Genomic DNA, 22,688 nt, shown 5'->3' with positions numbered 1-22,688 from the left:
CCTGCAAATTTCAAGATGTCATTATTTTTTTCGGCTGTGTATTATTCCATTGTGTAAATATACCACATTTCCCTTATCCATTCTTCAGTTGAGGGTCATTTAGGTTGTTTCCAGGTTCTGCCTATGACAAACAATACTGTTATGAACATAGTTGAGCACATGTCTTTGTGGCATGATTGAACATCCTTTGGGTATATACCTAAAAGTGGTATTGCTGAATCTTGAGGTAGGTTGTTTGCTAATTTTCTGAGAAATCGCCACACTGATATCCAAAGGGGCTGTACCAGCTTGCATTCTCACCAGCAATGCAGTGTTCCCTTTTCCCCACAACCTCTCCAGCATAAGTTGTCATCAGTGTCTTTGATCTTGGGCATTCTTACAGGTGTAAGATGGAATCTCAGAGTTGTTTTGATTTGTATTTCTCTGATGGCTAAGGATGCTGAGAATTTCCTTAAGTATCTTTCAGCCATTTTAGATTTCTCTGTTAAGAGTTCTCTGTTTAGGTCTGTGCCCCATTTTTTAAATTGGATTATTTGTTCTTTTGATGACAGTTTTCTTGAGTTCTCTGTATATTTTGGAGATCTGCCCTCTGTCTGATGTGGGGTTAGTGAAGACCTTTTCCCATTCTATAGGCTGCCATTTTGTCTTGATGACCATGTCCTTTACTTTACAGAAGCTTTTCAGTTTCAGGAGGTCCCATTTATTAATTGTTTCTCTTAGTGTCTGTGCTACTGGTGTTATATTTAGGAATTGGTCTCCTGTGCCAATGTGTTCAAGTGTACTTCCCACTTTTTCTTCTATGATGTTTACTATGGTTGGTTTTATGTTGAGGTCTTTGATCCATTGCACTTGAGTTTTGTGTATGGTGATAGATATGGATCAATCATTCTTCTACATGTTGATGTCCAGTTATTCCAGCACCATTTGTTGAATATGTTATTTTTTTTCCTTTTTAAACTTTTTTCTTCTTTGTTAAAAATCAGGTGTTTGTAGGTATGTGGATTGATATCTGGGTCTTCAATTCAATTCAATTGGTCCTTCCATTTTTATGCCAATATCAGTCTATTTTCATTACTGTAGCTCTGTAGTAGAGTTTGAAATCAGTGATTGTGATGACTCCAGAAGTTCCTTTACTGCACAGAATTGTTTTTGGCTATCCTGGATTTTTTGCTTTTCCACATGATGTTGAGTATTGTTCTTTTGAGGTCTGTGAAGAATTTTGCTTGGATTTTATTGCGTATTGCATTGAATCCATAGATTGCTTTTGGTGAGATTGCCAGTTTTACTATGTTAAACTATTAAACTATTAAAACCCAAGAAATTGATGCTGGCACACAGCTGTTAACTAAACTACAAGACTTTTTCAGATTACACCATGTACTCCTTTATAGAGGCATGTGTGTATGTACGTGTGTGCGTGAATTTATATATAATTGTATTTCTATATTTGTTCTATAATTTTAAAGCTCTAATCTTTATTGAAATACAAAATCCGCCCCCCACCTTTGATAAGTATTTTCTGATGACAGAAAGAAAACAGGTTTTGGAACCTGACAAGCTTAAGAATTAAGCCTAAATTTGCCTTTTCTGGGCATCCAAAGTGGGTTTCAGTTTTTCCTTCTGCAAAATGGGGTTAATAATTTCCATTGATGTGACATTTTTTGGTAATTAATGCCAAAATTATTGGTCCAGTAAATGCTGTCTCTTCCTACTTTCATCCCCCATTGGAAGGGCAGCATGTTAAACTGTTATCGCTTCTTTTTTCTTATTCCTTCTTGATTAGAGCAAGTTTTATTCAGAAAAGAAGAATTGAGTAGTGCGTGAAAGTTTTGTATGTCAAAACTGAATTGAAGAGGGTACCAAGATCTGAAAAGAGGATACAAAGAAGCATGAACACTTCAGCAATTTTATAATTTTGTTTGATAGTAATCTGCCATAGGTTATGCACAGGTGCCTTAATGTGGATGTTTAGAATATTCTTACTCTGCTTTTTACTTTTAACATGAATTACTGACCTGAAATATTTGTGTCAAGTAATTTCTTTTTTTTTTGTGGTTTTTCGAGACAGGGTTTCTCTGTGGTTTTGGAGCCTGTCCTGGAACTAGCTCTTGTAGACCAGGCTGGTCTCGAACTCACAGAGATTCGCCTGCCTCTGCCTCCCGAGTGCTGGGATTAAAGGCGTGCGCCACCACCGCCTGGCAGTAATTTCTTTGTTTATGTTTTAATATTAAAAAGATAAGGTCAGAGGAGTTGATGTTATAAAAGTCACACTTTTCTGTAGTCTCGATTATTATATGAATGTGCTTTATACATGTGAAAACTTCTAAACATATGATAAAGTTATTTCTTTTCCTTTCTGCCTAGACAGAGAGGATGACCAGAAAGATTAGAGATACTGCTAAGTTGGAAAGCAGCACTTAAGACCACTTGTATCTCTTGCAGAGGTCCAGAGTTAAGTTCTCAGAACCGATATCGCAGCTCACAAACATCTACAACTCTTCTTCCATGGGATCTAATGTTCTTTCCTGACCCATATAGGCCCTGTGTGCATGTGGTGCACTTACATACATGCAGTCATAAAATCAGACATATAAAATAAATGAAATCTTTAAAATATCAGGGTTATTGAGCTATAAAATGCATATCAAAATTTTTACCATTTTGGTATATAGTCATGCATTTTGACAGTTGTACAACCATAGTAATCAAGCTACAGAATATTCCTATATCTCCTAAAAGTTTCTGTATGACCTATCGTAGTCAGGTTCTCCCACCCCAAACTCTTGGCAACTAGTAATGTATTTATTATATAATTTTATTCTTCTGAGGTTTTATAAAAATAGAATCATATAGTTTGTTACATTTTGAGTCTGGCCTCTTTCATTTTACATAATGAATTTGAGATTTATCTGTGCTGCTGTTAGATTGTTAGTAGTTTTCCTGCCTTGTATTTCATTGTGTGGAATACTACAGTTTGTTTATTTATTATGCCCATTAAGAACGCTTTGATTTCCAGGTAGTGATGGTGACACATTCCTTAAGTCCTCGTAATTGGGAGGCAGAAGTAGGTAGATCCCTGTGAGTTCATGGCCAGCCTGGTCAATTAATTCTAGGACAGCTAGAGCTGTTACACAGTAAAACCCTGTCTTGAAACTCTAAAAAGGAAAAAAAAGAGAACATTTTGATTGTTTCTAGTTTGGGGATGTTAACAAAGCTGTTGTCAACACTGTGTACATGTTTATAAATAAAGATGTTTAAAATTTCTTGTGTATATACTTAAGAAGAAGATTGCTGGGCCATATTATATGAACACGCCAAGGCATTCACTAAGGTAGCTCTCAGTTTTTTCACCTGGCCAAGAATGAATAGCTTTACTCACTCTGTATCTTTGATAGCTCTTTACGTTGTCATATCTTAAACCTTTTCCCTACTCAGATAAGCTTTTAACCATATATCATATCACTTGGCTATTTTTTGTTCAGTTGTTTGTTTTGTTCCTACTATTTTGGTTTGGAAGCTGTTATGTATTCTGGATAGAAGTCTTTATCAGATGTTTGACCTGAAAATATTTTCTCCAAGTATTTTGTACTTGTTTGTACTTCCTCAGCATGGCATTAGTAGACCAGTGATTTTAAATTTTGACAGAGTCCAAGATACCACTGGTTTTGATGGATTGTCCTTTTGTTGTCCATTTTAAAGCTTATTATCCTAAACTCTAGTCTCAATATTTTTTCTAATGCTTTCCTTTAGAATTTGTTTTATAGCTTTAACTTTTATGTAGAGATGATTTACAAGTTTTGAGTTAACTTTTATATATAGTGCAAGGGATAGGTTGATGTTCACTTTTTTGCATATATGTTCATTTTTGTCATCACAATGTGCGTAAAAGATTTACCTTTCTACGTATTCCCCCATATAAGTAAACCATAATTGTATGGGATTAGTTGCAGATTATTTATTTGTATGATTTATCTAAGCACCTACATTTCTGTCAATATCATACTGTTTCTATACTGTACCTGTGTGGAAAGCTGATATAAGGAGTATGTATGTGTTCTCCAACTTTGTTCATTTCAAATTTAACCTGGCTATACATCCTCTGGAATTTGAAAATGATTGCACTGAGTCCATTTTGGGAAAGCTGACCCTTTACTATGTCATATATCCCCACAGTTTTAGGTTATTTTTTAATCTTTACTATTTTATTTTTACTAGCATATTATTCTTAAATTTTCTTAGAGGTGCATTTATGCAGCTAATATTTGGTGCTGACTGTACATGGTACTGCTTCATAGATAATGTATAGGATATATTTTGGTTTTCTTTATTATTTTTTATACTATTGGAACTTGCTAAAATATTGCTATTAGTTTTAGCAGCTTAAAATAGCTCTTTGGGTTTTTTGTACCATTATTTGAATAACATCAGTTTTGTCTCTCCTTTTTTATTTGTGTGTATTTTAATGTTATTACATTAAAAGCTTTCATTTTGACTGAGACCTTTAATGTTGTATTGAATAGCACTGATGAAAGGAGATTATATTTATTTGTATTCTATTTTAAGTAGAGCATTTTTATCATTTAGGTTATTCAGAAATGCCCTTTAGCAAATTTAGGCATTTTCTTTAATTCTTAAATTATTAGGACCATTTAATCATGGAAAGACAGGGGATTTTTTTCAAAAATCTTTTTTTGTAAAAGGGTAACATAATTTTTCTTTCTTTAACATGTTGCTATGGTAAATGACATTGACAGCTTTTGTGAAAGTTTTATTTTTATTGCTCTCTCTGTGTGTGTGTGTGTGTGTGTGCACACACACGTGTGTGCCACATGTAAGCAGGTGTCTGTGGATTCCTAGAAAAGGATGCCAGACCTGGAATTGAAATTGTTTGCGATTGTGAACATCTCAATGTGGATGTTGAGAACCAAGCTCAAGTTCTCTGAAAGAATAGTAAGCACTCATAACTGTGAGCTGTCTCTGTAGCCCCCAACATTGCTGACTTTCGAATATCAAGCCAAACTTGCAGTTTAAGTGTAAATCCCATTTAGTCATGATATATGTTTCATTTTATATATTCTAAATTTGTTTGATGATACTTTTATTGAAGGTTTTTCAGAATTATTCATTATACAGAATATAAATTGGGAATCATATACTGCTGACTTGTTTGTTTTTATATCATCTTTTATTATTTAATAACAGAACAATGCTAGCATGGTAAAATGACTTAAGTCTTGTTCATCTTTTATATTTTAGAAGAAATTTTTGAGGAATTGCATTTTATCTTCATGTTTGCTATAATTCACCAAAGCCATTGGGGTGGAGATATGTATGCCTTTGTTCAATTTTCAAAATGATTTTGTCCTGGGAATTTAACCCAGAGCCTTGCAATGCTATGTGTACTGTACTATCTAGCTATAACCCTTAGATCTTATTGGGATTTTTAATGTTTGTTTGAGACAGGATCTTGCTACACAGGCAAGGAAGACTAGGAACTGGCTATGTATTTCTGACTGATCTTACACCCATGGTCCTCTTGCTTCAGTCTCTGAAGTGATGAGATTACAGAAATATGACACTGTGTCTGCTTTGAAGTCTTATTAAAGTAAGAATTGGAGGCTGGAGATATGGATGGCTCAGTGGGCAAGAGCAAGTGGTGCGCAGCATGAGGACGTGAGCAGGTATCCCTAGCACCCACACATGAAAACCAGGCCACTAAGATTCTCTGTCAGCCAATCTAGCAGAAAATTAGCGAACTCAAGATTCAGTGACAGATCCTATCTCAAGGGAATAAGGTAGATGAATTGTATAGCAGAATACCCAATATCTTCTTCTTACTTCTGGATATATGCTCATGGGTGCACACATACACACATGCATACAACACACACACACACAATGTAAATTAATTTTCCATAAAGATGTAATTATTTTCAGTGTTATTCTGATTTTATCAACTTTAAAGACCTGTAGAGTTCTTCAGTTTCATATTTATGGGCTGTATCACTCTGTTTGCACTACTATAAAAGCACCTCAGACTGGGTAGTTTATAAGCAACAGAAATTTTATTGCTCCTAGTTATAGAGGTTTCAAAATCCAAGATCAAAGTGCTAACAGATTCAATATGTAGTGAGCACCCATTGCTCGTAGATTTGTGTCCTCTCATAGTAGAAGGGACAAATAAGATTTCCCCCTCCTGTTTTTAAAAGTAGAAGTGCCAATTGTATTGATGAGGAGAACTCTGCCTTTATGGTGTTATCACCTTTTATCGCGCCCACCTCTAAATACTCTCATAGTATGATGACTAGGCTACAATGCGTGATTTTTGGTTGGAGACATTAGCATTTAGAAAATAGTACAGATATGAATTTCCATAACATTTAAGACAGCCAATCTTGATGATCAATTTTATTGTTTTAAGAAATGTCTGGGAGATTAGTAATGCATGACTTGAGGTTGTTTGTGAAGGGTACTTTCCAGCAGGATTAAGGGGGAATGACTCTCCTTAAATAGGCTACATATATGGCTAAAATAGCAACAACAAAAGCCTACTAGTTGTATGTGTTCTTTGCTTCCTGGTTGTCATGATACAAAGATCTCTAGCTTTCATTCCTCATACCCTTCCTCCATAGAATTCTATTTTACAATAAACCTAGAAATAGTGGAGCTAGATGGCCAGGGATCATAAGTTTTGAAACTATGAGCCATAGTAGTTATTTTCTCCTTTTAAAATGATTCTCTCAGGTTCTTGTCACAGTGGCAAGTTCTTTTAAGTGTATACCTAGGAGAATTTCCGAGTTTGGATCATATGGGAATTTTGCATTGCTCTTTTTGAGAAATGCCCAAGTGTTTTATATAGTAACAGAGTGCCTAAGATGTAAAAACAGGATCCCTTTGAGATTAGAGTTGTCCTTGCTCAACATTACTGATGAACCACAACCCAGAGAAGAATGTTTGCTGAGATAGCCTTTCTCCCAAGATAGTCTGTCTTGCCTGAAACAAGCAGTTCCAGAAAGGAGAGAGACCATACACACACACAGCTCCTACAGATGAATCAATTTCCTTGTTTCAAGCCCTTACACACTTTCCTCTTTTGTTTCTGTGAGAGAGAAGCTCCTGCTCTTTCTGTGTGTCAATAAACAATCTCATCTGGTGAGGTCAGACTTTAGTTTCTTCTATGCCTTCTTTCTCCTCACTCTGTGCTTTGAAATCTAACACATAGTGCACAAGCCAATTCCTATTCCTGCCAGCGATAAGTGAGGGCCTCAATTTTTAAATACTTTTAGCAACACATGTTTTTCCTTTAAAAAATATGGCCATCCTCATAAGCATAAAGGAATCTCATTGGTTTTTATTTATCTTTATTTAATGATTATTATTAAGTATCTTTTGAATGCTTATTACAGTCATATATTATTTTCTTTCTAGAAAAATTTGAAGAGTGAGTGTATAGCTCATCAGTAGAGCATAGAGCATTTGGCTAATGTGTACATTCCTTGGTTACTTCACCAGCATCACAAAAACATGCTCATATGAGTATTTTGATCACATTTTGTCTTTTGTTCTTTTGATTGAACCTGGAACTTTGTACATGCTAAATACATGTTTTAGCACTGAGCTACACACAGAGTCCTATGAATTTTCAAATCAGATTTTTTGCCATTGTTGTAGGATTTTTGGTGTGTGTGTGTGTGTGTGTGTGTGTGTGTGTGTGTGTGTGTGCTGGGAATTGAACCCAGGGCCTCATGCTCACATCTACTGGGTAAGTTCTCTACTATTGTGCTGTATATCAAGCCTTGTAGAAGTTCTTTAAATATTCTATATATGACTCTCATTAGAGATATGAATCAATTAATGGTTTCTCCAATTCTACAAGTTCAGTTTCCTTCTCTTTTTAGTATCTTTTGAATATAAATTTAATTTGCATAATGTCTGGCTCACCTATATTTTCTTATTTTCTCATAATATCCAAGATATCATTCAGAGATGTATATTGTAAAGACATTCCCTTATATTCTACCTTCCTAGGCACTTGGCTGTTTACCTTTACATTTTTATTTAATTAAAAATATAGTGCATTATTTCCTCCCCCTCCTCCCTCCAATTCCTCTAACATCCATTCTCAAGTCCCTTTCAAATTCATGATTTTTTTTAGTGCTCAATTACTATTGCTACAAGTATTTGTATATGCAAATAAATACATAAATGCAACCTGCCAAGTCCCTTTTGTATTGTTTGTATGTATATGATTTCAGGGCTGACCACTTGCTATTATACAAACAACTAGGGGGCCTAATCTCTTGGGATGACTAATTCTACATCTCTCAATTGACTGTAGCTCTTCATCTAGGAGTGGGACCCCATGTCACTTTCTTTAACCACATTGGCATATCAACTGGTGGTTCATTGTTCAGGTTTTGTTTAAGCAGCCACACTGTAGAGATCATGTTGTAAGGAATGGCAGGCTGCGTCCTGCCACCCGGGTCCCACACCGGCTAGCTTTACCTGAAATAATTACACGGAGACTGTGTTCTTTTAAACACTGCTTGGCCCATTAGCTCTAGCCTCTTACTGGCTAATTCTCACATCTTGATTAACCCATTTCTAATAAGGTGTGTAGCACCACGAGGTGGTGACTTACTGGAAGATCTTAACCTGCATCCATCTTGGGAAGGAGAGCTATGGCGACTGCCTCACTGCCTTCTTCTCCCAGAATTCTGTTCTGTCTTCTCTACCTACCTACTTTTCTGTCCTATTAAAGGCCAAGGCAGTTTATTTATTAACCAGTGAAATCAGCACAAAACAGAAGACTCTCCCACATCAAGATCTCATAGCTGTAGCTTCCCCATCATATAGGAGGTACAATCTTACTACAGACTTCCTTATCTCTTGACTCTTACAAACTTTCCATCTCCTCTTCCATGTTGTTTCCTAAGCCTTACATGTTGTGGTTGTGTTGTAGATGGATCAGTTGGGAGCTGGGCACTTTGTGATCAGGTTCTGAAGTTTGACCAATTGTTGCTTTTTGTAACGGTCTCCTTTTGCTGCAGAAAGAAGCTGATTTGAAGAGTGAAAGCTACAATTTTCTGTGGGTAATGGTAAGTATTAGATTGCATTTAGGAATTATACTGATTCAAGAAATAGGCAGTAGCGGATTCTTCTCTATGATCCCTGGCTTCATTGGCTATGTGTGGGTGGCTAACTTTCCATAACAAAGCACAATTTCCCTCTAATTGAGAAGGCTTGAAGTCTAATTAGACAGATGTTAGTTGGTGCCGAGTTATAAATGCCTTTATTTTGCCTTTAGGGTTGTCTTGCCATCCTGGCCACTGTTGTGACTCATAGGCATCATAGCTGATAGGATTATTGAATACTTTCTTCTTAGCAGCTTGCATTACACTTCTCATGCCAGAACCAGACTCATCCCTCTCACTTTTGTTCAAAATGTGTAGTGCCTTTGGCAATAGAGTCTTCCCTTCAACTTCTGGGAAGCAACAAGGACAACAGCAACAGAATGTATTGTTTGGGGGAGTCTTTTAGAGTCCCCTGACTAATAATGGGAAATGAGGCTTTTCATGCCTAGTACTGGCTTTTTTCTTAAGTAGTCTATGGCTTTGGGGGGAAGTATTATTACCCCAAGTGACATAACTTCACTTAAACCATATGCATACGTATGTACCTACATTTGTATGTATTAGTATAATTTTTGGTAAGCATAAAATAATATGAATTCCTATGTCTTCTTCAACCATCCCATGTATTACTGGTTTCTTCTCTTCCCTTCAACCCCTTCTCCCCACTCTAACTCAAGTTCCTCTCATTCGCACTTCAGATCGCCTCTGGTCTGCTATCTCCTTTTCCATCACTCCTCTCTCCATGGTACCATTTTACTTTGCGGCAGCTGTGGTTACTACACACTACACGTACTCAAATCTGAAGATTTGGAGTTAACACCCACAGATGAAAATTCTACAAGACGCACAGCTTTGGGACTGACCTGACAGGGGTGATATGAAATGACAAGAAGACAGAATTCCAAATACAAAAAAACTGGGATTTAGGGGGCCATGCTTTCTGATGTAGTCACACCAGCAGCAGCCTGGAAGCTCAGAGAATTTCTTATATATGGCACCCAAATGAGGAGGAGTCAGGTTAGCTAGTCTCAGAAGGTGGTCTCTGTAGGCAAGCAATCTCTGAATGCAATCGACTGGGACAAGAAAGCCACAGTTGATATTTTCTATGCACAGCCAACATCCATAGTCAGACCAGGGGAAGGCCTTGGCATGCCTCTGAGATTGACCTGCACAGACCTTTCCATTCTCAAGGATGAGGCATTGAGGTACTTTATATGGCCATGCTGTGAGCAACACGTATGCACTCAGGATTTCATCTGTTCTGCACATGAGATAGAGCTTGCAACATTTGTCTGTCTGGATGTGGGTTATCTCACTCGGTATAATATTTTCTAGTTCCACCCATTTTCTTGCAAAGTTTGTGATTTCAATTTTCTTTAAAGCTGAAAAATATTCCATTGTGTATATGTATATGTATATTTACATTATCTGTTTCTCAGTCCAGGGGCATTTAGATTGCCTTCATTTTTTAGCCATTGTTAATAGAGCAGCATTGAACATGGTTGAGCAAATATCTGTAGAGTAGAATGTTGAGGTCTTTGGACAGATACCAAGGAGCAGTATAGTTATTTTTTTAGAGTTCTTCACACCAATGCCCATAGTGGCTAGTACAGTTTGTAATCCCACCAACAGTCAATAAGGCTTTCCTTTTCTCCACACCTTTTCTAACAGTTGTTATTGTTGGTCCTTTTGCTGATCTTTGACATTCTTTTTATTTTTTTTATTATTATTTTTTTTGTTTTTTCGAGACAGGGTTTCTCTGTGGCTTTGGAGCCTGTCCTGGAACTAGCTCTGTAGACCAGGCTGGTCTCGAACTCACAGAGATCCACCTGCCTCTGCCTCCCGAGTGCTGGGATTAAAGGCATGCGCCACCATCGCCCGGCTGATCTTTGACATTCTGATAGGGATAAGATGAACTCAATGTTGTTTTCATTTGTGTTTCCCTGTGCTAAGCATGATGAACATTTGGTAAGATATTTTCTAGTCATTTATATTTCTTCCTTTAAGAATTCCCTGTTTAGATCCTTAACTCTTGTCTTTATTTTTTGACTCTTTGTATTTTGAATTCTTGATATATTTCACTTGTCAATAGTTATTCCTAATTCCTGGGCAAAAGGAGTCCTAGTCAGAAAGTTCTTTTCAACACCTATATCACACAGGGTACTGCCTTTGTTTTCTTCTAGCTGTTTCAGTATTTCAGGTTTCACATTGTTTTTTTTTTTTAATTTTTTTGTTTTCATCCCAACCACAGTTTCTCTTTCTCTCCTTTTCCCAATTCCTCCCCCACTTTCTTTCTCACACACTCCTTCTCTGCTGTTTCTCTGCAGATACAGGCAAGCCAAGATACATTGAGCTTCAGTGAGACTGCTTCTCCTCTTCTATTAAGGCTGGATGAGGCAATCCAGAAGGAGGAATGGGTCCCCAAAGCAGGCATCAGAGTGAGAGCAGCCCTTGCTCTTTATGCTGGAAGTCTCACAAGAGGACCAAGCTAAACAATGGTAACATATATGCAGAAAGCCTAGGTCAGTCCCATGCAAGTTCTTTGGTTGTTGGTTCAGTCTCCATGAGCCTCTATGAGCCCAGGTTATTTGTTTCTGTCTTTTCTTTTTGGTATCTTTGACTCCTCTGGCTCCTACAATCCTTCCTCCTCCTCTTCCATAGGATTCTCTAAGCTCTGTCTAATGTTTGGTTGCAAGTCTCTGCATTTGTTCCCATCAGTTGCTGGACGAAGTTTCTTTGATGAAAGTTGGGCTAGGCACCAATCTATGAGTATAGCAGAATGCCACTAAGAATCATCTCACTGACTTTTCTTGCCAGTTGTGCTTGATTTTTTCCTTAGGTCTCTAGGGGTATCCTACCTTTAGGGCTTGACTCTCAGGGGTGAGCTTCTTCTCAGGGTATGAATCTCCAGTTAGGCCAGTCATTAGTTGGCCAATCCCACAATTTCTGTGCTGTCTTTAACACAGCAAATCTGTAAGGAGGGCAAATTGTGGGTTGAACAATTTGTGGGTGGGTTAGTGTCCCAGTCCCTACACTAGAAATCTTGCTGGGTTACAGGGGATGGCAGTTCAGAGTTTTTGATCCATTTAGGGTAAATTCTGTGTAGGATGATATATATGGTATAATTTCATTCTCATATACTAAGACATCCAGTTTTACCAGCAGCCTTTGTTGAAGATACTATTGTTCAGTGTATGTTTTTGGCATCTTTGTCAAGTATCAGATGGCTATCATTACATGTACTTGTGTTTGGGTCTTCTACTTTCGTGCATTGGTTTACATGTCTGATCTTGTGCCAGTAACACATCACAGCTCTGTAATATATTTTGAAATCTGGAATGGTAATCTCCCCCAGTGTTTTTAATCCCCTTAGGACTGCTTTGTTTATCTGGAGTCCTTTGGGTTTCATATGAATGTTAGTACTTTTTTTTCCACTTCTGTGAAGAATTTTGTCGGAATTTTGATTGGGATTGCATTGAATGTGTAAATTGCTTTTGGAATATGGTCATTTTCATAATATTAATTATCAATACAGGAACATGAGATATCTTTCCATTTTCTATTGTCTTTCTCAACGTTTTTCTTCCAAGACTTATAATTTTCATTATAGAGGTCTTCTATAGACTTGATTTAATTATCTCGTAAGTACAAATATTTAAGACATTTTGAGAAATGTTGGGCATTGTATAAGGTAAGGGGGCAATTTTTATCTAGAATTTTTTTTCTTAGCCTCAGGTGTTGAAAATTGTCTCTTTTTCCCCATATAATGGTTTTGGCACCTAGGTCAAGATCAATTTATTCTATGTGTGATGATTTAATTCTAGAATTTTTAATCCTTATGCTAATGCCATGCAATTTTGATTACTGAATCTTTGTTGTAAGTTTTAAAAGAAGGGACTATCGGTAGCCTAATACAATTTTTCCGTAGAACTGGCTATTCTGGATTCCTTGAAATTTCATATGAATTCAAGAAGAGAATTTCCTATTCTGTCAGAAACATCACTGAAATTTTGACAATGTACCTGAATCTATGGATTGATTTGTGTTATTATTAATCATCCTATGTTTCAAAAGATTTTTGCGCATTTGTCCAAAATCTTATTTCTTACTGTATATTTTTAGTGTTTACTTTTGAATTGACATTTCAAGAAGCTGTGGGTAAACTCTATATTGATTGGTACTTGATTCTACTTTCAGTATACAGTGCTGAGTTTTTAGTTTAGCGTTTTCTTGTTCTATTTTCTCTCTCTCACTCTTTAAACTCTATGTAGTATCTAGTTATGTTTCTTCTATCCTGAGGTCATCATATTTCTCATGTATATTTTACTTGCGTTAATTATAACTACATCCATAATGAATATATTGTGATACTTAAATGGAAGAGCAAGGAACAAAAAAAAGTTGTACAATAAAATATGCTGGGCGGTGATGGCAAACACCTTTATCGCAGCACTCAGGAGGAAGAAGTAGGTGGATCTCTGTGAGTTTGAGGCCAGGCTGGTCTACAGAGGGAGTTCCAGGACAGCTATGAGTGTTACACAGAGAAACCCTGTTTCAAAAAACCAAAAAAAAAATATGATGACCTCAGGATAGAAATGTTATAGAGTATGTTAATTAGAATTTTGAAAAATTCATTCTCTGAATTTTCTCTGTTAGGTTTTTAATTTATTAATTTTTTATTACTTTTTACCTCTAGCATTTTCATTTTTTGTTAGTATTGGTTATTTTCTTTCATGTTAAATTCCCCCAAACAGCTACATAACATTAGTTATCTATTATTAATAACTAGTCATTTTGCTTAGTAAAGATATAGTATAGTATTGTTTTATTTTATAGATTTGTTTTCTTAAGACATCTCTTCTTTAAAAATGATATCTTACTGGATTGTCTGATCATATTGGCAGTCATACATACCTATATGTTATGGGTAAATTCAGAAATGCCTAAATAAAGTTAGATTTTCCAGGGGTGTGTGTGAATTGTTTTATAAGGTAGTCTTCCTGAATAAAAACATGTTCATTTTTCCCTCAGTTTTCAGTTCTGTGCTATGTTGCTTTAAAATATAACACTAGGAATGATCCCTATCTAGATTGACCACATTGTTTCAGTGTCTTCAAATCTTTATATTGTGTGTTTAACATATGTTGATGAGCCTCATTGATTTGTGAACTATTAGGCTATTGCTATATTTATGACATGAAGAGTAAATTGAAGGTAAGCAAGCATTGGCATGCAGCAGTGGTCCCAACTCTTCTGGAGTCTGAAGCTGGGGAATTCCTTGTGTCTATGTCAAGCCTAGGATGTGGAACATAGTGAGGGCTCCAGCCCCTAACTCAAAGAAATGTAGGATCTTTGGGTTCCATACTAGCACAGTAGTTATGAAAGTGTGTTCCTTTCTCTCATAACACCAGCTTCACGTGGAACTTGCTGGTAATTAAAATTCTCAGGCACAGGCATCATCACATAGCTACTGAATAGGGAATTTTAGAGAAGACCATTTTAAAAGGTGCTAGTAAGTTCTTCAAGTGATTTTGATACGTGTTCAGATTTGAGAATTATTTTCGGAATGACAAAAGTTTTTTTTTTATTACCAGTTCCTCATTTTATATCTGCGAGAAGGCAGGCTCCCCTTGGTCCAGGTGTTTTGGATGCAATTTAATGGAACAAGTTGAGGCGTACTCAAGGGCTAAACTGCCACTTTTGGTTTTGTTCATTTCTATTTACAATTTCATTTGTGACTCTCTGAAAGAATTGCATTTATCTTGTGTGTTCTCGGCTTCATTTTTTTTTCTGGTTCATCAGTTCAGCATTATTTGATTTTTACTTCTTAGGAATTCCTTAAAGTTTGTTGATGACCCTATTTTTCATCTCCAGACTCACTACAGTTTTATTCTTTAAAAAGATTTTTTTTCAATTTTTTCTATCAGCCTTTGAGTTAAGGATGAAAACCAGAGGTATTGTTTATTCCTATTAAAATGCTAACACAAACCTTTTCCAACTAAGAGTTCATTAGAAAAGGAAATTGGTTTTCTGACTTCTTTTGATTTGGCAGAATGATATATATTCATAGCTCTGGATATTTATTAAATGCTAGAATTAAAGAACAAATAATGGCCATATTGTGTTGAACTTTAGAAATCTATTTTTATATACCCATTTTGCTGAAGAGAACATTGCAAGAGGGGAGAAGCAGTTTGACCTAATTCACACAGCATGTTGTCTCAGGACTGGTGCTAAACGCTAGAGTGAACTTGCGATTCCTATTTGTGGAGGTAATGTGGAAGAGGATGAAGCAGAAGGACAGCTTTCTGCCTTGGGTTGATTTAAATCCAAGCACATCTCCAGTTTGGAACGTCATTTCTCTGAATAGAATATCTTCCTACATTATACTGATTCAACTTTCAGAAAATCAGGCAGTCAGAAGTCAGAAGGGATTAGCAGCTGTTATAAGAAAAAGCAGAGGGCTTACTGCCAGCCTTCAAAAATCTTGGCGTATTTGAGAAAATGTCCCAATATGTTACATATGCTCATTCATGTGTGTAAACCTTTGGTTTTAGTGGCTTGCCAATATAAATATGTTTTGCATTGTGAGCTGGTTTGAGTGCTGAATTGCTTGTTTATTAGCCCTCAGAACTGCACACTGCCTTCCTCTTTGTTTCTTTGGTTTCTTTGTTTCATTTTTCCTACTCTGGCTGTTCCCATTTTTGGGGCAAATGATGAGGGGGTGTAGGGAACATGTTAGTGCTGTCAGTGAATTCACTCTTGTTCTCTCCGTACTTCCTCTCCCTTCCAACTCTAGTGACAACTATCTTTTAATCTCCATCTTGGCCAGAGTTTTGAGACCAGACCATGTCAGCTATGTCTTGGTAGAGTGGAAATGTGATTTTCATAAAGCTGGGAAGCCAACAAATTCTATAAGAGGATCAAAGTGACAAAGTAACATGGCGACTCTCTAAGCTGCTTAGGAGCAGGCTCTTGTCCTGGTGAACGAGATGCTTAAAGGAAGAAGTGCATAAGGATGTAGATATCAGTGAGATCGTTTTATTCAGGAGCAGTGCACAGGCATGCGCACAGCAGTGAGGTTGCTTTATTCAGGAAATACTGCATAAATATGCACACAGCAGTGAGGTCGCTTTATTCAGCTGTGTTACAGTTCAACAAACTTCCCTAACAAATTAAGAGCTGAAGAAAATGGACAGTTTTGATCTGTAAGGAGGGTCCTCTTAGAGCTTGGTCTGATCTTTCTTCTAGGTGTGGGCCTCTGTCACCAGGGATGACCAAACGATATAGTGCTAAGGAAATCAAACTGGAATTTATTAAAAATCAAATGATTCTGAAATAATTCCTTCATTGACTGGTCACAGTATATTAAATATCAATGGTTTCCTACAGTAAGATACTAGTTTTAATGTTTTTCTTTTTTCTTTTTTGCTAAACTATTTGGTTTATTGGTAAAATCTTAACCTGATGTTCTACCTTTAATTAAGGTGCTAGGAGTTGAACCTTTGACCTCACACATGACAGGCAAATACTCTATCAGTAAGCCATAGCTGCAGGTCTGAAATCTTCCTGAAAATACAGTATATAGAAGAAATGAACACTCTGGTTGCAGCATCTCCATAGGTACACTTTAGAAAGCACTAAGTGGTTAAAGCATTCAAGACGCCACTGAAATGCAGTAATAGTCCCCGAGAACTAGAACATTTCTGGAAAAATTAACAGAACCACACATAGAATACCAAATTAACTTCTGGGACTTAGACTTTAAGAAAAACATAAAAATCTAGGGATTCTTTTACACGATAACTTTCAGGTTTCAGTGTTATGTGCCATAACTTAGTTTTGACATATTGGGACTTTCATTCAATATTTAAGCCTCTGTTGCTTAATAGCTGTATGACTTTAGAAAATCTCTTTGTGGCAGTTTCTTTATTTGTATAATGGGCTGCATGATAACTAATAGGATTTTGAGGATTATTAATATGATTATTAAATTTGTCAAGTATAATGGGCTATATAATTTTGGATTTTCTGTCAGCTTGGAAACGAATATGAGCTGGAAAGCAAAGGAGCCATAGATTCTTAACAAATACAAATTTGGGGACACGTGATAGTTTTTTCAATACTTAGAGGTCTGCATATAAAATGTTTGGTTTTTGTTTCTTCTCAAGGGTACAACTGCAACAAACGTGCAGCTACTTTATAGAGAAAGCTTCAGCTCATCACAAGACGTGGGGTTCTAATCCTGAGTTAAAGGGAATGCCTTATGAGATAAGTTATAGAAAACCTTACCATTGTAGTTTTAGCAAGGAGGCTGAGTGCCTAGAAGTCTGGTTACAGAATAACAGATTTTGGCATTGAACAGAACATAACACTAGGCATTTTCAAGTGTCTGGGATACTATCCTCTTTTATAAGTGTATTTTTATATTCTTTTCTGTTCACCATCTTCTATCCTCTTTTCTAAGTATATTTTAATATCCTTTTCTGTTCACCAGCTTCAGATAACAGAAAGTCAGCCCCATGAAGAGTCTTGTGAAGCAGCTCTACATGATCATTACACAAGAGATTTGGAATCTAGGTAATTGTTTTCATAGTGGATAGGTTGCCTAAGGTAAGCCCAAGGAACAAGTCTGACTTTGGGAACCTTCGTTGAGCTTTTAGGTAGGAAGATAGGCTGCTTTTGCAAACAATGCTGATGACATAAGTAAAGCCACAGATGCTAGTAGCTGCCTTCTCCCTCCAAGGAGAGATCTGATGAGAGATGGGGACTGAAATTAAGTTCTTAGAAGATGATTTCAGTCCATAGAATTCAATCATCCATGAAATGCAATTCTAGTCTTTGCCTTTTACATAAACCACCAAAGTTTAATTTTGTAACAGGTTATTGGTCACTTGCCTCTTAATGAGCCTTAGTTGACATATCTCATCTCACCTCACCTTTGTCTCTGACACAATCTCCTTTCTTATTTGCAAATCAGTAGGCTTGCAGACAACTATTGTCATAGTTACAAACAAAGCCACAGGGCTGATCAAGTTTGAAGGACAGAACATTCCTGTTCCTTATGTAACAGTTAAATGAAAAGTTCCCAAATCTATGCTCATGTATTTTAGGCAGGGGAGACAATGCGTTTTTTGAATTGCCCACTTTCTGCTTATAGTGCACTTGGCAGGGCAGGGAGTCCTGTGTCAAACTGTTATCTGCCAAATTAGAGAAAAGCTGTAATTGCAAAAGTTTTGCTCATTCTTTGTGTTGCTCAGTGTGAAAGGAAAGGGAAAGTAATTTTGTTTATGAAAACATCTTGATGGATCTATTTTATTATATACGAAAAGGTTGGAATTTAGGGCAAGATATGAAATTGGAGATTTGATAGAAAAAAGCAAAATTGACCTTTTATATCCAACAATTTTGTGCCAGGGGAGGTTTATGGATGACATAAGGAGAACCTGTATACCCCTGCAGTGTGACACTGTGGCCAGAAACCAACAACAGCTCTGGGGTGCAGGAATATGAGCTGGTAGGAAGAGAATGATAACAGTTGACTAGGAGAATGCAAATCTGAGCACAATGCCTCACCCTAAGGAGTAACTTTACCTTTCCAGATAATGTATATTTTCAGACAAAGGGTAACTCAGAAGCCAGAAGTTTCGAGAAAAACACACATGGAGCACATACTTATCATCTCTGTCCTTTTTGACAGTTCTGGATTGTCTATCTTAATATACTCCCAGGTACTGAAAAGCAAAATTACCTCTCAGGATGTGTCTCTTCTCTGAAATTATTCCAGACCACATCCAGCTCTCCCATCTCAAACACAATCTTGACATTACTTGTTTTCCACTGCTTACATAGCTCAATCTCTTAGTTTTTGAAGACATTGCCATTTTACTTCCACTTGAAAGCAGGTCTTTACTATTCACTTCTGGGTTAATAATTATACTTCCAGGGGTTGGGGTGATGGGGTTGCTGTGGGACAATGGTCTTTTATTCTGTCACTTGCATTATTTTTAATAAAATGTTGATTGGCCAGTAGTCAGGCAGGAAGTAGGGGTGGGGCAATAAGAACAGGAGGATTCTGGGAAGAGGACAGATTCAGTCTGCTGTCATTACCCAGGCATAGAGGATGCAGATGAGATTGCCTTGCTGATGAAAGGTACCAAGCCACATGGCTAACAAAGACAAGAATTATGGGTTAAGATGTAAGAATTAATAAATAAGAAGCCTGAGCTAATAGGCCAACCAGTTTATGATTAATGTGGTCCTCTGGGCCTGAATGACTGTGGGACTGGGCGAGACAGAAACTTCAGTCAACAGGGGTCAGTAAAGAGCATGCTGCACAAGCCCAATGATGTAAGCTCTGATCTCCAGTGCCCATGTAAAAAGCTGGGCTCCGTTGCAATCACCTGCAATCTTGGTGCTGGGGAGGAGGAGGCAGGGGAATCTCTAGAGCCTAGGTATCCTAGTCAAATTGATGAGCTCCAAGGTCAATGTATGTGCACATGCACATAGCCATATTAACCCCTGAACACACACACACACACACACACACACAGAGAGAGAGAGAGAGAGAGACAGAGACAGAGACAGAGACAGAGAGACAGACAGAGACAAACTTTTGGGATGAAGCATATAATTCATTTATTCTTGACTTGTTATATTACCAGGTTATGCCTGTTCTACCTCAGAATTGCTGTGAAGGAAAGAAGATTGGAAAATTTTCTCTTTTTCACTTGGTTCAACTGCTCCATCTGTTTTGAATATGGAATATATTCCTTTTCTGAACTATCCTGTGTGGTATCTTCAGTCTAAAGTCAAAGCATGTTCTTTCATTTTTGCTTTTGTATTGTACTTAAATTAACCATGTTTGCCCTAGAACTTGAGAAATAATTTAATGATAAGAAAGGTATATGGTGCAATTAATGCTGTGTACACAATGAGTATCTATATGCTGGTGATGAAATGCTTGGAGGTACTCTGTTGAATGTAAGATATTTATGGTACTTACATATACATCACAGAATATTGTTTCTGCCCATTGCATGGCTTTAATATATGCTATAAGCTGGGTATCATCCCTTTGGTCCTCCAGATCTCCTTAGAACTGGAATTTATCTCCCAGGAGACCAGTTTTTATGCATCAATTAGTTTGCTTTCTCATTGGCTTTTGATTTGGTTTTATAACTGGAAGGAATTGGCAGGGAGTTGGAAGGTGGGGGAAAACACTGAGGCAGTTATTCTAGCGCTCCTTCCTGATGTAATTTGAAATTGACATTGTTCCTTTATTGAAGGGCACAGTTCCTATCAGGTACCTGTCCCCTAATGTTCATTAATGGCTAGCTAGTCCTTTAGATAAGCATGGCAGTAACATTTTCTGATTTCTGTCCTTTATCACTCCTTGCTTAGTTCCCTTAACCTTTTTACAGTATAAAGGACTCCCTTATTAAATATTAAAGTATTTTTTTAGTGTGTGTCATTTGTTTACTAAAGTGAGACTCTAATTCTGTATAAAACAATGCACCTTATTAAGATACATGAGTGCCTGTATGTATGCGTGTATGTATATATGTATGTATCTACACTATGTGCTCATGGAACCTGAAAGAAGAAATCAGAACCCCTAGAATTAGAATTGTCTGCAGTTGTGAACTATATGATGTGGGTGGTCGGTACCAAACTGGGATTCTCTGCAAGAGTAGTAACTGCTGTGTTCTCTCTCCAGCCATCCATACATTAATCTTATTGGTCTCTGTAACCATTAACTTTGTCAACTTGACACAATTATCTGGGAAGAGATTCCCAAGTAGGTATTGTTTACATTTGATTGGCCTGTAAGATTGTCTATGGGGCAGTATAGAAGGAAGGTCCAGTCTACCGTGGTGGCACTGTTCCCTAAGGAGGGGATCCTGAACTGTGTAAGAGTGGAGTAGCAGAGCTGAGCAGAAGCAAGCAACAAGGAAAAAGCTTGAATGTATCCATTTCTTTCTGCTCTTCACTGTGGCTGTGCAAAATTTCTGCCTTGATTTCCTCACAACCTTCAGTTGTAAGCCAGGCAGATACTTTCTTCTCTAAGTTTCTTTTTATTAGGGTATTTTATCACAGTCACATAAATGAAATTATGAAAGCATTCCCTACTTTAATCGCTCCCTTCCCTCACTCCACTATGCCCCTCCTTTTTAGTTTTCTTCCTCTGCCTATGACACCCTCTTTCTGCTTTTATGTCACTTAAACGTGACCGGCCCAGATCAAGCAGAAAAATGCTTTGATCTATCAATCTTGGATCAATATTGCTGTCTTTGACTTGGACAAACATTGACATTGCTTTCAACAGGAGCAAAGGTAGAACTCAAATGATGTAACGGACAGAATCTGAAATAAAACTCACATTCTCTTTGTGGAGGTGCATCTTGGTGCTGTTGCACACCTCTCTTGTCTTGGCTGTCAAGATATACAAGACACATTTCAAGACTTAACCACGGTAATGGATTTATTTATATTCTCAACACAACTGTAACTCCCCTTTCCACTGCTAATGCCCAATTCTCCTTGTCCTTTATTGAGCTTGTTTTGTGGCTATTTAAATCTTACTGAGGCTACTTTGGATTCTTTTGGCTATAGAGGGCATTCTGAGTGAGATGGAACGGGACACACATTAGTGTGCTTCCTGGAGTGCATTCATTCCTGCCATCTCTCCAAATGCTCCAGTCTCACAGGGCTTCAGATCCTTTCCAGTTATAGTTTTATCCAAAAAATTATGCTTAGAAACACTTAGGATGGGTTTAGTGAGGTGCTTCCAAAAGCCTGAAAAATGAGGGGGCATCACCTTTTGAAATGAACATCTGGGTCAGCAAGATTTATATATACAACCATGTAAAGTTAAATGACTCACAGATTAGTATTAATGTGTATACTATACTAATGCATCAGATAAAGAATTCTCTAAGAAGAGGGTACATCAATCCAATAAGTATAAAAGATTTTCAGGAAGCCACATGGTAGCTGGGTCTACTGAAGCTTGCTGAGAAGAGGAGAGGGCTTGGGCTAATGTCCTTCTAACTTTGACCTATTATTGAAAATATTTCAATAAGGCCAAAATATCAGGCTTCAAGTGATGCCTTTAAAAATTAGATCCTTTTGATTTCCTTTGTGATAATTTCAGGTTCATTATGTAAACCTTCTGAGTATTATGTGTGTGGCTTTCCATGCACTATAAACTACAGGGAGAAAAATATCCTGTTCGTATAAACTATGAATAATCCTGTACTGGTGACAGTTAATTCTCAGGGCAAATTTAATAAAATAACATTTTATTATGATTTGGCCTCCCACATGGCATGACTACTGGGAGAGAATTCTCTTATCATGCTGACTTGATTATGCTAGCCCATGTGAGGCTTAGATTTTGCTTTGTCAGTTAATGAACTGGCATTTTGGTGTCTGTCTCAGTCTGGGGAGCTTAATTAGTGTGCACGCATTGCTAAGATGTGGATTTGATGTTGGTGAGCTGATAATATTGGGTTTCAGAAGTTGCAAGGCATAGGGCCAAACCCAGCACCA

Source organism: Microtus ochrogaster, chromosome X (genome assembly GCF_000317375.1).
Source record: "Microtus ochrogaster isolate Prairie Vole_2 chromosome X, MicOch1.0, whole genome shotgun sequence".
Classification (NCBI taxonomy): domain Eukaryota; kingdom Metazoa; phylum Chordata; class Mammalia; order Rodentia; family Cricetidae; genus Microtus; species Microtus ochrogaster.
The sequence above is the reverse complement of the archived record's forward strand: the minus strand, read 5'-3'. Positions refer to the sequence as shown.